The 15,482-nt window shown below is 46.8% G+C and overlaps 1 protein-coding gene across 2 annotated transcripts in view; it reads right to left on the bottom strand.

Annotated features, from left to right (window-relative positions):
• Positions 1–15,482, bottom strand: part of APPL1 (adaptor protein, phosphotyrosine interacting with PH domain and leucine zipper 1) — a 249,693-nt gene that overhangs the window by 39,176 nt on the left and 195,035 nt on the right. The window lies entirely within an intron of this gene.

Below are 15,482 nucleotides of genomic sequence, written 5' to 3' on the forward strand. Positions count from 1 at the left end.
ACCTGTGACTCCACCAGAGCCTGGGAGGAAGGCTCCTGGGCCAAAGTGGCGCCAGCTCGACCTCTGGTGAGGCAGCTGCCTGCTCAGAGGACCGAGGGGGACTCGGGGCAAGCCCGGAGTCCCAGCGGTCTCTTGTGACGCCAGAGGGAGCACCGTAGGGATTTGCGGGGAGGCAGGGATGCCAGGCGTCGAAGAGGGGAGCCCCGAAGGACCGCACCTCGACAGCACCACTCTCCTACGACCTGGAGCCGAAAATTCCGAAGCCGCCGGCGACTCCAGGGAGGACCGCACGAGGCATGGGATCCGCGGTCGTCACAGGAGGTGGAGGAAGGGCCAAAGAAGCCTGCAGCGCCACCACGTAGGCTGTCATTTGGGCCCTAGTCGCCTCTACGCCGGGAAACGGCGGGTAGGAAGGCAACAGGCGGGGGCGCATGTTCAGGGGGGAGCAGGCGCCCAACGCAAAAGGAGGACAAGGCCTCAGAGATAAACTGAAGGACCTACCAGCCGGCGAGCCATGCCCTCGGGCAGCGGCGAAAGACCATGTCGCAGACGAAAATGGCGGTTCCTTGCTACAGAGGTAGGGGACGAACGCTAGGATGACCCTGACCTGGACAAGCGCGCCAACAGCAACTTCATCCGGCGCTCCCGCCGTGACTTAGGCTTAAGGTGCTGGCAGGCGTCGCAGCTCTCCGAGTTGTGGTACTCACCCAGGCACCACATGCAAATTGGGTGAGGGTCCGTCGCCGGCATGGGACTTGCACAGGAGGTACATGTTTTAAAGCCGGAAGGCATTCGCACACTGTTCCACTTAACACCAAAGCGTGTAAAAGAATAGAGGGCTCGAAAACAGGCCAGTACACAATCGGGATCCGCGTTGCATGCGGAAAAGAGAAAAAACTGATGTAGGCGCGCCGGGGTGGGACTTATGTATCCTCGCTGACGTCACGGACGCGGAAGACGTCAGGGCGGAGTCACGTGGTGTCGTCACCCCGGCGCGCAGGGTTGCTGTGGCAAAAAAGTTTTCCAGATCCAGTTTTACGCCTGGGGATAATTCTACGTTATGGAATCTGCGGCTAGTAGTCTCTATCAGATGATTGGAGCCTCACTGAGCCCCAAATATCTATAAAGATTGACATCCTTGCTGCGTCACAACTGTGACAACCTGGTCCCTCAGTTCATTACTCATCCACAGTGCGGTGAGACCAGTCAAATTGCTCTCCTGCATCCATGTTTTCTGAAGGCCACCTTCGACGACCTGATAAGAAATGAGTTACTTACCTGTAACTCCAGTTCTCCAATATTGGTATCTTTATAGGTTATCAACCTTGAATCATTCACTGTCGTCAGGCTGGGAATCCCCGCTAAATTAAAATATCAGTATACAGTGTAAAAATGTACAATATATAATGTAAAAAGGCCATAAGCCTGAAGCTACATAGCATATTTAGTAACACATCGACCTCATTTGAAAGTATCCAAACTTCAGCCAATGAGGTGGCAGCTTAAGCACTGCTACCCTACCTAGAGTATTAGAACAAAGCCACCCAATAATCCCACCGGGACTGGGTAATATAAATCGTATAAGCTAAATGTCCGGGTAGGAATCATTTATAATGTCAATTTAACATTCAACAGTGTCATAGCTATGATCACAAAATTGAGTAACCGTAGGGATTCAGTAACAGCCAACATTGAGTAGTATCAAAAATATATTTATTCTTTTTTAGTTTTCAATTATAAACTTTTTTATGTATTGCAACTTGATCCAAGAATCAGAAATCCGGCAACATTAAACCACCAGAAACATATCTCACAAATCATATTGAAGGACTGGGTTCTTTTGGACCCAGCGGTGCCAGGGCACAACACCTGAAACCTTCGTGGGTAACCTGCTCCGGCGTACAAGTCACAGAGACACGGGACACTTCCTTCGGCGTCAAAGAGTCAAGGTTTATTTACTGCAGGGAACACAGATGTCACGGCAAGTACACCACGTGCAACTTGGGGAGACTGCTTCAAATTGGTTTTGTGGATCGCTCCTTTTATACAGTTTTTACCCATGGGCTAACATTGAACACAAAGGTTTACAACTCAGTTCCCACATCAAGCTCCCAGAGGGGTCGCTTTGGTCGCTTTCAAACATACAAGGTCCGGAACATAAGTGCGGAAACATTTGGCGGTTCCCAACTGCAAAAACCCTTCTTCCCACCATTTAGCAAATTCCAATCAGCAGTAAAGTGGATTGAAACAGGAACGAAGACAGGTGCAGAGGAAGACGGAGACAGTGGGGAGATCGGAAAGGGTGTAAAAGGGGAGGTGCCGGGAAGCACGAGATACAGGCATCAAAGGGACGTGCCTAATGAGATGCACGGCTGAGACAATAAGTCCGTGCGGCAAGATGAGCCTTGAGCGGCGCCACCTGCCTTACAGTAGCAACCCCCTCGTCATAAAGACACTTTCAAAGGACATGTGTCTTCCGCAAATATCTTGGAAGTCCCAGGGTCGCGAAGCGGACAGCGTCCGTTCGCTGACTACTTGAGGGCAAGAGACAAAATGGATGCCGTATCTAAGATGGAACCCGTGGGTACAGATGAAAAGCCCACATAACAAACGAACGGTTTAAGTTAGCACAGCGAAACTGCGCACACTTACTAAACTCGTCATTTGCGGTTCATAGATACTAGACTCGACCATATTTGTGTGAGTCGAAAACACCACTTACAATCGTCACGGAACCTCAGACGCTCCTTTTGCCCTCATGTAGGCAAGCACTAGTCGGAATCATATTCGATATTCATCAGACCATCAAGATGTCGCTGTAGCATAGCTCTGTCCAACCGAGTCCCCTCGGTAACAGGTGGCTGTCTCATACACGTTGTAGCACAGAGGCCACATAAGGCAGGACCACACTGCACACAAAGGCAACACGTGAACAGGAACACTACCACAACCCCGATGATCGTCAGAATCTTCCAACCCCAAGTCGACATCAGGCCCCAAAACCAACCGAGTAGCGTCCAATCCCCTACATCCACGTGTATGGATTCGGAGATCTTATGCAACTTCGAGATGGCTTGATAGACAGTAGGAGCATTATCAGGTATGAAAATGCAACAGCTCGAATGGAGGCGAGCTTTTAAGCTGCTTTTCATTAGTGAACGCAGTATATTCCACTCTATCCGGGGCCCTATAGGCTTGTACCTCTGCCTTAGGGATGAGAAAAGCATCATAGATCTCATCTTCCAAATCCTGTATTATCATCGATACCACCCACTGCCACGAGGTAGGACCCGGTTTGGGGGAACGTTCTAAAGAGGGGTGGAAACCTAGTGCGCTTCGAAGCATTGTTTGGTATGCTCGAGCTGACCCTTGGGAACTATACGGTAACACCAGATATGGAATTCCCTTACCCGTAGTATGTGGCATCAACCCACACACCCAACAATTAGTAGTGTTAACCACTAACTGATGCTGATGGAGGAGCTGGATAAAGGAATTGTTGCGGAATTCTACACGTCTAGCCTGTTCGTGTTCCGGTAGAATATGAAAGGAATGGGGAGAAGCAGTAGTAGCAGTAGAAGTAACGTTAGAGCAAGGAGTAGGAGCAGGGGTAGGAAGTAAAAAGTAAGACATAGCATAGTACACCCCACCCACCAAGAATGCAGAAGCGGTTAAAAACAGTATAAACAACTGGAATACAAAACATTTAGTACGACTAAGTTTCTGCAGTTTAACTCGATACGCCTGAGCTCCTTCCAAATCGTTCAGCTTTGAAAATGCCATTTCCCTACGACCGTCCGCAACGTTTCTTGACGCACTTCGTTCTGTGCAGCAATAGTCAATCCCCAGGAGTTCCTAGGAACCGACGGCCTTTAACCTAGCGTCAAGACCTACTGTCCAGAAGGAAGTACGCGCGCGGCCCTACGGCCCTCAATACACAATATGTATTTTATTTAGCACAAAAAAATCAGCTGTGGAAGGAAAAAGATACAAAAATCTCAATACATGTACAAACAATTTTCAATCATACGAAATGTTCAGAGTTGATCAGGGGAAACGAGGATATTGCAGTTATCAGTTTCAGCAAAGCAAGAAAACAATTTTTATTTGTCCTTATTATGAGAACGCAAAGAATATCGATGTTTCCCGGGACGTGTCTGCTCGTCAAATAAAGGATCCGTTGAAGAGACAGCGTCCTGCTGATCAGTTTGTTGATTTGGTCTCGAGTCTTTTGCTGACAATGTTCCAACAGTGGCTTTCTGCTGCGCTGAGTGTTCACCAACAAGTTGTGCGTCGCTGAAGGGTACAAACGCCGGCAATGTCTCTGCTTCTGTTGACGCAATGCCTTTCCTCACCCACGGGTCTGCCGGCAAAGGAAGAGGGACTCGCTTACAATGGGTAGCATGTACCCAGTTCTTCCGCCCCTCAAGACGAACGGCAGTCCTCGTGGCCAAGAGCACCTGGTGAGGTCCAACAAAGCGGGGGTCCAGATTCTTCTTGCGCGAAAAATTTCGGGTGACAACCCAATCACCAGGCTGGAGCTGGTGGCCTGGACCCTCCGTCTGCGTCGGCAAGGCGTCGTAAACCTGTTGATGAATTAACCTCAGTTTAGCAGTCAAGTCATGTAAGTAGTCAATCAGCATCGGATACTCAAGATCAATGAACATACCTGGCCTAGGAACCCCCCACACATTCGCAGGACGGCCGAACACTATTTCATAGGGACTAAGCCCTATTCGGGAGTGTACAGTCGCCCTAGTTGACAGTAATGCTAGAGGCAAAGCGTCAGGCCACGAAAGTCCAGTCGTAGCCTGAATCTTCGCTAATTTTAGCTTAAGGGTACCATTGTAACCTTCAACCAATCCAGCTGACTGGGGATGATTGGCGCTATGGAATTTCTGATTAATTCCAAGGCCCTTACACACACTCTTCATCACACTTCCAACAAACTCACTTCCGTTATCTGACCACACGACTCTAGGCATTCCGTACCGAGGAAAGTATTCCTTCAGTAGGATTTTCGCAGTAGACAAAGCAGTATTATCTTTGAGGGGATAGGCCTCGATCCATCGGGAGAATGCGCAAACCACAACCAAAACATATTTCAGGTTATTGCATCGCTCCATATGGATGAAGTCCAATTGAATCACCTCAAAGGGATACGAAGGAGGAGCAAAACTGCCAGGGGGAGTTGGGGTTCCTTTGCCAGGGTTGTACATTATACACACCATACAATTCTTCACCAGACGTTCAGCACACTTCGTAATACCATCATTCTTCCACACATCAGCCAACAACTTGCAAATACCTTTCGCGCTAATATGTGCTAACCCATGTGCCATTGTCACAACGGCTAGTACATACGCATCCGGTAACATCCATCTTTTCTGATCCGACAAATCAATCCAGCAACCATTCGCATCCAACCTTCCCGTACTTTCTTTCCATTTCGTCTTTTCAGTGTCGGTGGCCTCATTCTGAATTGCTTTCACGCTCTCTATAGTATTCTCACACATACTCGATTCTGTAGGCCACCTAACCGAACTCGTCACATACATTCGAGTGCTAAGGTTCCGGGCAGTCTCCTTAGCAATCTCGTCTGCAAACGCGTTACCACGACCAACATCATCCGTCACCTTTCGATGTGCACTACACTTAACAATCGCAACTTGAGCAGGCAAAGTCAATGCATCCAAAAGATCGTTCACGAGCTGGCCATGCTGTATTTTCGTGCCATGCGACGTGAAGAAACCACGCTCTCGCCACAACCGTCCAAAGCTATGAGCTACACCGAAAGCATACTGACTATCGGTGTACACATTCACACGTTTATCTTTTGCTAATACACATGCTCTAGTAAGAGCAATCAGCTCTGCAGCTTGGGCAGAATTCTGATTCAATCTCGCAGTCTCGACAACAGTATTCAACGTTACAACAGCATAAGCAGTAGTCACATCACCATTCGGCAATTTAAAACATGACCCATCCACATACAGGGTGCCGTCAGGGTCTTCCAATGGGGTGTTTTTAAGGTCCACTCGACCTTTTGTTTCCTCTTCTGTACGCAAGTAGCAGTCATGTTCTGCTACTTCATCTGACTCTGCACTAATTGGTAACAAAGTTGCCGGATTTAGGACATTACAACGTTTTATCTGAATATGGCTTGCCAAAAGCGTCAATTCGTACCCAGACAACCTTGCACTCGTCAAGTGCTGAGTTTTCGTGCGGTTCAAAAGAGTGTCGACTGCATGCGGAACCATCACCGTAAGCATATTATCCATGACCAATCCTGCTGATTGTCGGATGGAGACCGCAGCTGCCGCAGTTGCTCTCAAACAACTCGGCAATGCTCTAGCTACTGGGTCTAAGGTCGAGGAAAAATATGCACATGGACGTTGCCTACCACCAAAAGGTTGCGTTAAGACACTCAACGCACAACCTTCCTTCTCGTGAACATATAACGTGAACGGCTTGCTGTAATCAGGGGTACCTAACACAGGAGCCGAACACAATGAATCACGTAATTCAGAAAAACTTTTCTGACATTCTTCCGTCCATGGTAAAGGAGTTGGAACATCCTTGCACGTAAGAGCCACCAATGGTTTCGCTAGCAATGAAAAATTTGGAATCCACTGCCTGCAGTACGACGTGATACCTAGAAAGGCACGCACATCTCTTTGGGTTTGTGGCACAGCCATTCGCGCAATCGCTGCAATTCTCTCTGGGGTCAATCTCCTTCCCTCCTTTGACAATAAGTGACCTAGATAGGTTACTTCTTGACAACAATATTGGAGTTTAGAAGGTGACACCTTGTGATTTAACTCACAGAGATGTTGCAGCAACGATACCGTAGCAATTTTGCAAATGTCCTGAGTATCAGCAGCCACCAATAAGTCGTCGACATATTGGATTAAAGCCGCACCAACCGGCAACCTAAACGCATCCAGTTGACCCTTCAAAGCTTGACTGTAAATCGATGGACTTTCACAGTAGCCTTGAGGAGCGCGTTTGAAGCGGAAGCTACGTCCTCCAAGAGAGAAACCGAAAAGGTCTCTGCTCTCTTCGGCAATCGGGATGCTGAAAAACGCATTTTTCAAATCAATCACCGAAAACCATGAAGCAGTAGCTGGAATCAGAGTCAGTAGCGCCGTGATGTCAGGCACAACAGGGAATTGAGGAACCACAATTTTATTTACCTCCCGTAAATCGATAACAAAACGATAAACAGGCGGTTTGGTAGGATCAGTACGTTTAAGAATGGGCAGTACAGGGCTATTGCACACGTTTCCCCGAGTCTCCTCAATAACATCTTTCTCGATCAAATCATAGATGATCGCTAACAAAGCTCGTTCACCATCAAGGGAGATACGGTACTGGGGAATACGTGGCAATCGCACATTCGATTTCAACTGAACAACATAAGGGGAGATATCAAGCAGGCCCACATCGTTCGGACCCGTCGCCCACAAAGACGCAGGAAGAGAATCCAATTCCGGTGGAAGCTTATCGAGGGACAAATACATGGGAGAGACTACTTTCTCTCCGAACGTAAGCTTTACACCTGCAGGAGAACAATACAAAGTTGCATACAAACGTTTAAGCAAATCCAGACCCAAAAGATTTTCACCACAACCAGTGGTTAAAATCAACGGAGCTTCGAGCTCACGAGGCCCAATTTTAAGGGGCAAAGGGCGCGAAACTGGATTGCTAACGGGGGCGCCAGAGAATCCAACGGATACATTTGTTAAGCCAGACAAAGGTGCGCCAGGGAGTTTCGAATGCATGATAGAACTTTTCGCTGCACCAGTGTCCAACAGAAAAGGCTCAACGACGCCCGATGTAGCAACTGCGACGTAAGGCCCTCTCTGATCAACCGGAACTGATACCACTCCCTCTCCTTGTCTTTGGCTGTCCTAGTAATTACTGTCGTCAGTTCCCTGATCGACGTAATAATCGTCTACATTGTACTGCGCAGATCGTCCTTGTGATGATCCACGTTGATCGAAACAATTATTAGAATTTGATGAGTTGTCAGATCGGTCGTTCTGAGCACCACGACCTCTACCACGTGATGCATTCTGCGAACCACCACGGCCTCCTCTAGACGAATTACCACTATTACGATCATTTAAAGCAGGACAATCAAATTTAATGTGTCCCTCCTGTCTACAATAAGCACATTGGTTGTACCCTAGGGAAGATCTGTTGAAAGAGGAATCGTTACGCGATTGCGACCGATTCGATTGTGATCTATTCTGTTGAGACGCATTCTGATTAGAACGCGGCGGATATGCTTGTTGCAGCAACACTTTAGTTTTCAGCTCTTTTGTCTTTTTATCAGCACGGTCATTTTCCTCTTTTTCTCTATTTTCGTAATACTGTGCCGTAGCCAGAATCTGAGCTGAGGTAGAAACGGCCCACGCACTTTCTGAATTCTTCAATTTATTGCACAAGTCGGGCAATAAGTTCGATACAAATTTATCAACAAACAACCTTTGTCCACCCTCAGTACCCATATCCTGTCCGCTATGATCAACGAATGTTTCCTCAAACCTCGTAAAGAAGTCTGAAACACTCTCATCTTTCTTTTGCTTACAGGCTGACAACTTATCCCAATTTACCTTCACAGCTGGCATGAGCGTTTTCATTAACGCAATGATTCGCTGGGGAAGAAGTTCAATCAACTGATCGGGTTTAGTAGCAGCCGCTTGTCCAGCGTCTGCCGCTGTAATGGCATTCCAATCACCACCTAATTCATTTGCGTGATCTTGGTGACGAATCTTGGCCCATACCGGTTGCGGTACGACATTGCCAAACAACATGTCGATATCGGCAAGATTCATTACCGTAGCATCTACGAGCTGCGATAATTCCTTGTAATACCCAGCAGGATTTTTGCGAGGGTCGGGCAAAGTTTGTTTCACCTGAAGCACTTCCGATCGTTTCCACGGGAGATGTATCCATATTCTCTGGAAATGCGCCGGTATTATGTTATTAACATCGGTATTATCAGCAGGTACCCAAACCGGCGGAACTTCACGCATAGGATATTGACCAGACTCAGCTTGTTGGCGTTCAAGATCCTCTACAAACAGTGCGTGAGGAATGGGAGCTAGACGGAAAGACAACAACTGCTCGATAGCACGTCGAACATTAGTATCGACTATCAGTCCAGTTGCGAACTGAAGCCGAAGATTAGACAGGGCGGTCAGCACCTCGTCAGGCGCAACTGCCGCTATCTGATCATGTAAAAGTTTACACATTTCGTCAAACACATATCTCTGAGTCGGTATGTTGAATTGACTAAATGTTTCAAGAACAACACGGGATGGATTTCTCTGTGGATTGTCTATCCAACTCATCGCCATATTGTATAGCGCAACACGTTCTCTATTACCAGGAAGCTGACTACGTCTCTGCGGTGGGCCAGCAGAACCAGCGGACCCGAAAACAGGTCCGAGCGACTGAAAGAAGCTAGCCGCAATGGGAGAATTACGATTACGAGTAGAGGGACAAGAGTAAGACACAGGACTAACAAGAGAAGGAGTAGAGACATTAGCAACGACAGGGGTTAACAACACAGGAGCAGTAGTGTGAGCAGGAGTATGTGGAAGCGGAGGAGCAGTAGGAATAGACACAGGCACAGGAGCAGGAACAGTCGGAAGAGCGGGTGCAGGTTGAGGAATAGGTGGAGGAATAACAAGTGGGGGAACAGGTACGGCAGGGACCACAGGAGCTGCGGTACCCTGTACGTACGGAGGTGGCGACTTCATAAGATAGGACATTAAAGGATCCTCAACTGCCTCTTCCTTCTTATCCGACTCCGTAGGCAAAGCAGGATAGCATTTATCTATGGTCATACGCTGCAACCTCTCAAACACTTCCTTATCCTTATCTTCCTTATCACGCTGAAACTGCTCAGCTTTCTTTACAATAGTAGCAACATTATCTCGCTCACTACGTTTATTCTGTCTGATCTCTTTCTGTCGGGCTTCTTTGCGCCACAACCGAAAGGCATCAAACATGGCCGGCCTAGATTTACGTTCGAACAACTTAATCTCCAAATTATCTAAGATCGACGCTTCGAAGCTACCGTGAGGTGGCCAACGAAGATCGCCGTCTTTCTTTGTATATTTTATCCAATAATCGTTAAAAGCAATCGGGCCTAGCCCATGTTTGCTATATAGGTCATAAGTAGGAGTTCCTACCGGAGGTATCGGACACGAGTCCTCCAACAGGGAATCCGCACCACAAGGTCTAAAGCAACTGAACAAAGTACTGCGACCAGGCATCTTGCACGCTAGCCGAGTTTCACAAACTTCAAGGGTTACGGGATTTACCAAGTCCCAGCAAAAACAAAACCCTCGGTCTTTGGCGGCTGCAGTCGTCAAACAAATACAACAACAAAGTTACGCTAGCAAAGTGTCACCGACAAAAACACTCACACAGCGTGTACAACAACAACAAACCACTAGTGTTTACAACAAAGACACTCGCTAAAGTGTCTACAACCAAGGATTCTGGGAGCGACCCACAAATACTTAACTCAAAGATCAATGGCGTCCTCAGGAAGGCCCGTCAATCGTCTCGCTATACCAAGGTCTACGCCAGGCGCCAAAACAGGTCTACAGTCAGGGCAGCAGTCCGTCGCAGCCGTTAGGAGGCGGGAATCTTCGCGGGAAAAGTCTTCGGGCCACTTATTTCGACAACAGGATCGATGAAGCGGGGTGCACCTTCCCTCGGAGATTTCACACGAAGTTCCTCACGATCGTCGGGCTTGGACCGGTACCACTGATGCAGCCCCACGTTGGGCGCCAACTGAAGGACTGGGTTCTTTTGGACCCAGCGGTGCCAGGGCACAACACCTGAAACCTTCGTGGGTAACCTGCTCCGGCGTACAAGTCACAGAGACACGGGACACTTCCTTCGGCGTCAAAGAGTCAAGGTTTATTTACTGCAGGGAACACAGATGTCACGGCAAGTACACCACGTGCAACTTGGGGAGACTGCTTCAAATTGGTTTTGTGGATCGCTCCTTTTATACAGTTTTTACCCATGGGCTAACATTGAACACAAAGGTTTACAACTCAGTTCCCACATCAAGCTCCCAGAGGGGTCGCTTTGGTCGCTTTCAAACATACAAGGTCCGGAACATAAGTGCGGAAACATTTGGCGGTTCCCAACTGTAAAAACCCTTCTTCCCACCATTTAGCAAATTCCAATCAGCAGTAAAGTGGATTGAAACAGGAACGAAGACAGGTGCAGAGGAAGACGGAGACAGTGGGGAGATCGGAAAGGGTGTAAAAGGGGAGGTGCCGGGAAGCACGAGATACAGGCATCAAAGGGACGTGCCTAATGAGATGCACGGCTGAGACAATAAGTCCGTGCGGCAAGATGAGCCTTGAGCGGCGCCACCTGCCTTACAGTAGCAACCCCCTCGTCATAAAGACACTTTCAAAGGACATGTGTCTTCCGCAAATATCTTGGAAGTCCCAGGGTCGCGAAGCGGACAGCGTCCGTTCGCTGACTACTTGAGGGCAAGAGACAAAATGGATGCCGTATCTAAGATGGAACCCGTGGGTACAGATGAAAAGCCCACATAACAAACGAACGGTTTAAGTTAGCACAGCGAAACTGCGCACACTTACTAAACTCGTCATTTGCGGTTCATAGATACTAGACTCGACCATATTTGTGTGAGTCGAAAACACCACTTACAATCGTCACGGAACCTCAATATGGTGGCATATAAACACCTTTACCACAAAGTGTGGACACAATGAAGGACCACATGCACGCTATTACATATGCAGCCTAATTCACAAATTATTATTTCACGTGAATTATACAATGTGATTATGTAAAAGGTGTTAGGCGTCGACGTTTCGGTCCATGTAGGCCAAAAAGATCCGGAGGACCATCTTCAGGACAAAAGGTTGCACAGGGGTATCTAATACAAACATAACAACATCAGAAATATATAATCAGTGAAACCCTAGGGTACACGGAGATTATTTTTCAGCTCAAAGTAAAGAACAAAGTGACAATGCACTAGTGACAATACATTTAACTAGGTGTGGCATGCACCTTTGAACAACCACCACGTGTATGTAAAACTCATACGAAAGTGCCACGGAAGGGGGAAATGCCAAAAACAAGACCAAAAACAAGACCAATGGACCAGTGCCTGAAAAACCTTATTATCAAGCCAAAGAGATTCAGAGCATTAACCACTGTGAGTACATACACTGACAAAATACCTGTGTACTGTATATTATAAAGCCAACAACCAAAAACGCCTCACAGGTCGTTCTGTAAACCAAGACATAACTAGGTCAGGGGCGCTATGTGGGTTAATATGACGTTATAACAATAAGCATGCATCAGCTGTAACTTACATCTGGCGGCCGCCCACAATTCTGAAAGACAGGCAAATACGTGTTAGGAACCTGCGTGTGCCCGGGCTATTTTAGATCAACCACTATCCAGCTATTCACTTACTTGGCTGATCGAAAGACGCCGGCTCTAAGGAGTCCGGATGTCTTCTCCGTGATAGAACGCGGAAGCGGGCTGTTTCCGAAACTGACGTATTTAACGTTCAGCGCCCGGACGTAACACGGTGGACTTGGCGGCCATCTTAGAGTGTACTGGGAGGCTTATGGGTTGCAATATAAACATTACGAAAGCCTACCATAGTGAGTGACAATAAATATACAGGTCGACAAATCCAAAGCTACCTACTCTAAATAATTAATATTTAATCTCGAGTCCAATAGATCGATATCCTACACCTCAGTAAACTACAGGGTGACTATATCTAACTGACGTCCTACACTCGAGGGAGCAATAGGAGGGTAATGTCTCACATACAGCCGTATGTGTCAGTCAAGGACCATTATGATAGGGTAGCCAGGGAGTGCCATTCAATAAACGTGTTCAGCCCATTATCTACAGTATCACATAGCCAAATCAGTTTGTTCTCTCTCTGAGTCAGAAGTTTCTCCACATTCGGTCGTCTCCTTGTACCCTTTACACACTCTACAACAAACCATTTCATATCCGTGGGAGCATGTGACATGTTGATAAAATGTTCAACTAAAGGTGCTGTGTGAATTTTGCATCTAATGCGTGATTGATGTTGGGTTATCCGTTTCCTTATTTCCTGCGTAGTTTTTCCTAGATAATTCAATCCACAAGGACATTGGATACAATAAATCACATTCTTAGTCATGCAATTAGAATGTTGTTTCAGCGTCATTTGTCTTCCATTAATACAACAGGTTTTTATTGTTTGAGTGGTCGCACAAGCTGTGCATCCACCGCATGGGAAGTGTCCGACAATGGGTGCCATGCCCCACATGCTACTTAGGGTATTGATCTTGGGTTCCCTATAGGCCCTGTAGTTTACTGAGGTGTAGGATATCGATCTATTGGACTCGAGATTTGTATTATTGTTTTAATGTTATATTGTTCATTGTTATTCCGAACTAGCAAGTTTCCTATGCTAGCTCAAGTTCGATTGTTATTTAGTTGTTATGTAAATATTAATTATTTAGAGTAGGTAGCTTTGGATTTGTCGACCTGTATATTTATTGTCACTCACTATGGTAGGCTTTCGTAATGTTTATATTGCAACCCATAAGCCTCCCAGTACACTCTAAGATGGCCGCCAAGTCCACCGTGTTACGTCCGGGCGCTGAACGTTAAATACGTCAGTTTCGGAAACAGCCCGCTTCCGCGTTCTATCACGGAGAAGACATCCGGACTCCTTAGAGCCGGCGTCTTTCGATCAGCCAAGTAAGTGAATAGCTGGATAGTGGTTGATCTAAAATAGCCCGGGCACACGCAGGTTCCTAACACGTATTTGCCTGTCTTTCAGAATTGTGGGTGGCCGCCAGATGTAAGTTACAGCTGATGCATGCTTATTGTTATAACGTCATGTTAACCCACATAGCGCCCCTGACCTAGTTATGTCTTGGTTTACAGAACGACCTGTGAGGCGTTTTTGGTTGTTGGCTTTATAATATACAGTACACAGGTATTTTGTCAGTGTATGTACTCACAGTGGTTAATGCTCTGAATCTCTTTGGCTTGATAATAAGGTTTTTCAGGCACTGGTCCATTGGTCTTGTTTTTGGCATTTCCCCCTTCCGTGGCACTTTCGTATGAGTTTTACATACACGTGGTGGTTGTTCAAAGGTGCATGCCACACCTAGTTAAATGTATTGTCACTAGTGCATTGTCACTTTGTTCTTTACTTTGAGCTGAAAAATAATCTCCGTGTACCCTAGGGTTTCACTGATTATATATTTCTGATGTTGTTATGTTTGTATTAGATACCCCTGTGCAACCTTTTGTCCTGAAGATGGTCCTCCGGATCTTTTTGGCCTACATGGACCGAAACGTCGACGCCTAACACCTTTTACATAATCACATTGTATAATTCACGTGAAATAATAATTTGTGAATTAGGCTGCATATGTAATAACGTGCATGTGGTCCTTCATTGTGTCCACACTTTGTGGTAAAGGTGTTTATATGCCACCATATGATTTGTGAGATATGTTTCTGGTGGTTTAATGTTGCCGGATTTCTGATTCTTGGATCAAGTTGCAATACATAAAAAAGTTTATAATTGAAAACTAAAAAAGAATAAATATATTTTTGATACTACTCAATGTTGGCTGTTACTGAAACCCTACGGTTACCCTACCTAGAGGGCACCATAGCTCATATTTCAAAACACAAGTTTGCGAATAGAATACAATGAACCTCTGACCGGGAAGGAAGGAGGGCAGCATGTGAATATATAAAAGATACTAATGTTGGAGAACTTGGGTTACAGGTAAGTAACTCATTTCTTCTCCAATACTGGATCTTTTATATATTCACATGCTTGAATCAGAAGTAACCAGTACACATAATAGAGTAGAACAAGGCGAGAGGCAGGGTAACCTTTAATGAAACAGGTTTGTCGGGACTGCCTGTCCCGCTGCTGTGATACCAAAGGGGATGATGGACGGAGCGCTTGAACAAAGCAAACACTCACCCCCAGTCAACTGATCTGGGTTTAATCCATCACCATTCTTTAGCTCACTCCACCACCCCAGTTCAGACTTGACCATATGCAAATCAGTCTGACCCTGTGCCTCATGGGAACAGTCCAGCCCGCACTGCCAAGCCATTGATGTTGGAGGCAATAGGAGAGACACTGGCCACCCCTGCGTTCTTCATACCTTTGAGAAGGGAGAAGATAGTCCTTGCGGGGTTTGAACTGGCTAAGATTTTACTGGCCACAAACCCCGCCCTTGCTCTCTGAATACCTTTGTGATATTGTTTGACGGCCTCCCGATATTCTAATTTAGCAGACACATCATAACAGCGTCGCCAGGCACGCTCTAGCCGCTTGCAGCCCTTCTTTGCTTGTGTGAGTGACTCATTGAACCACAGGTTGGAGGGTCCTCGCCCCTTGCCTCCCCATT

The sequence above is a fragment of the Lissotriton vulgaris genome, chromosome 9 (assembly GCF_964263255.1).
Source record: "Lissotriton vulgaris chromosome 9, aLisVul1.2, whole genome shotgun sequence".
Taxonomy (NCBI): domain Eukaryota; kingdom Metazoa; phylum Chordata; class Amphibia; order Caudata; family Salamandridae; genus Lissotriton; species Lissotriton vulgaris.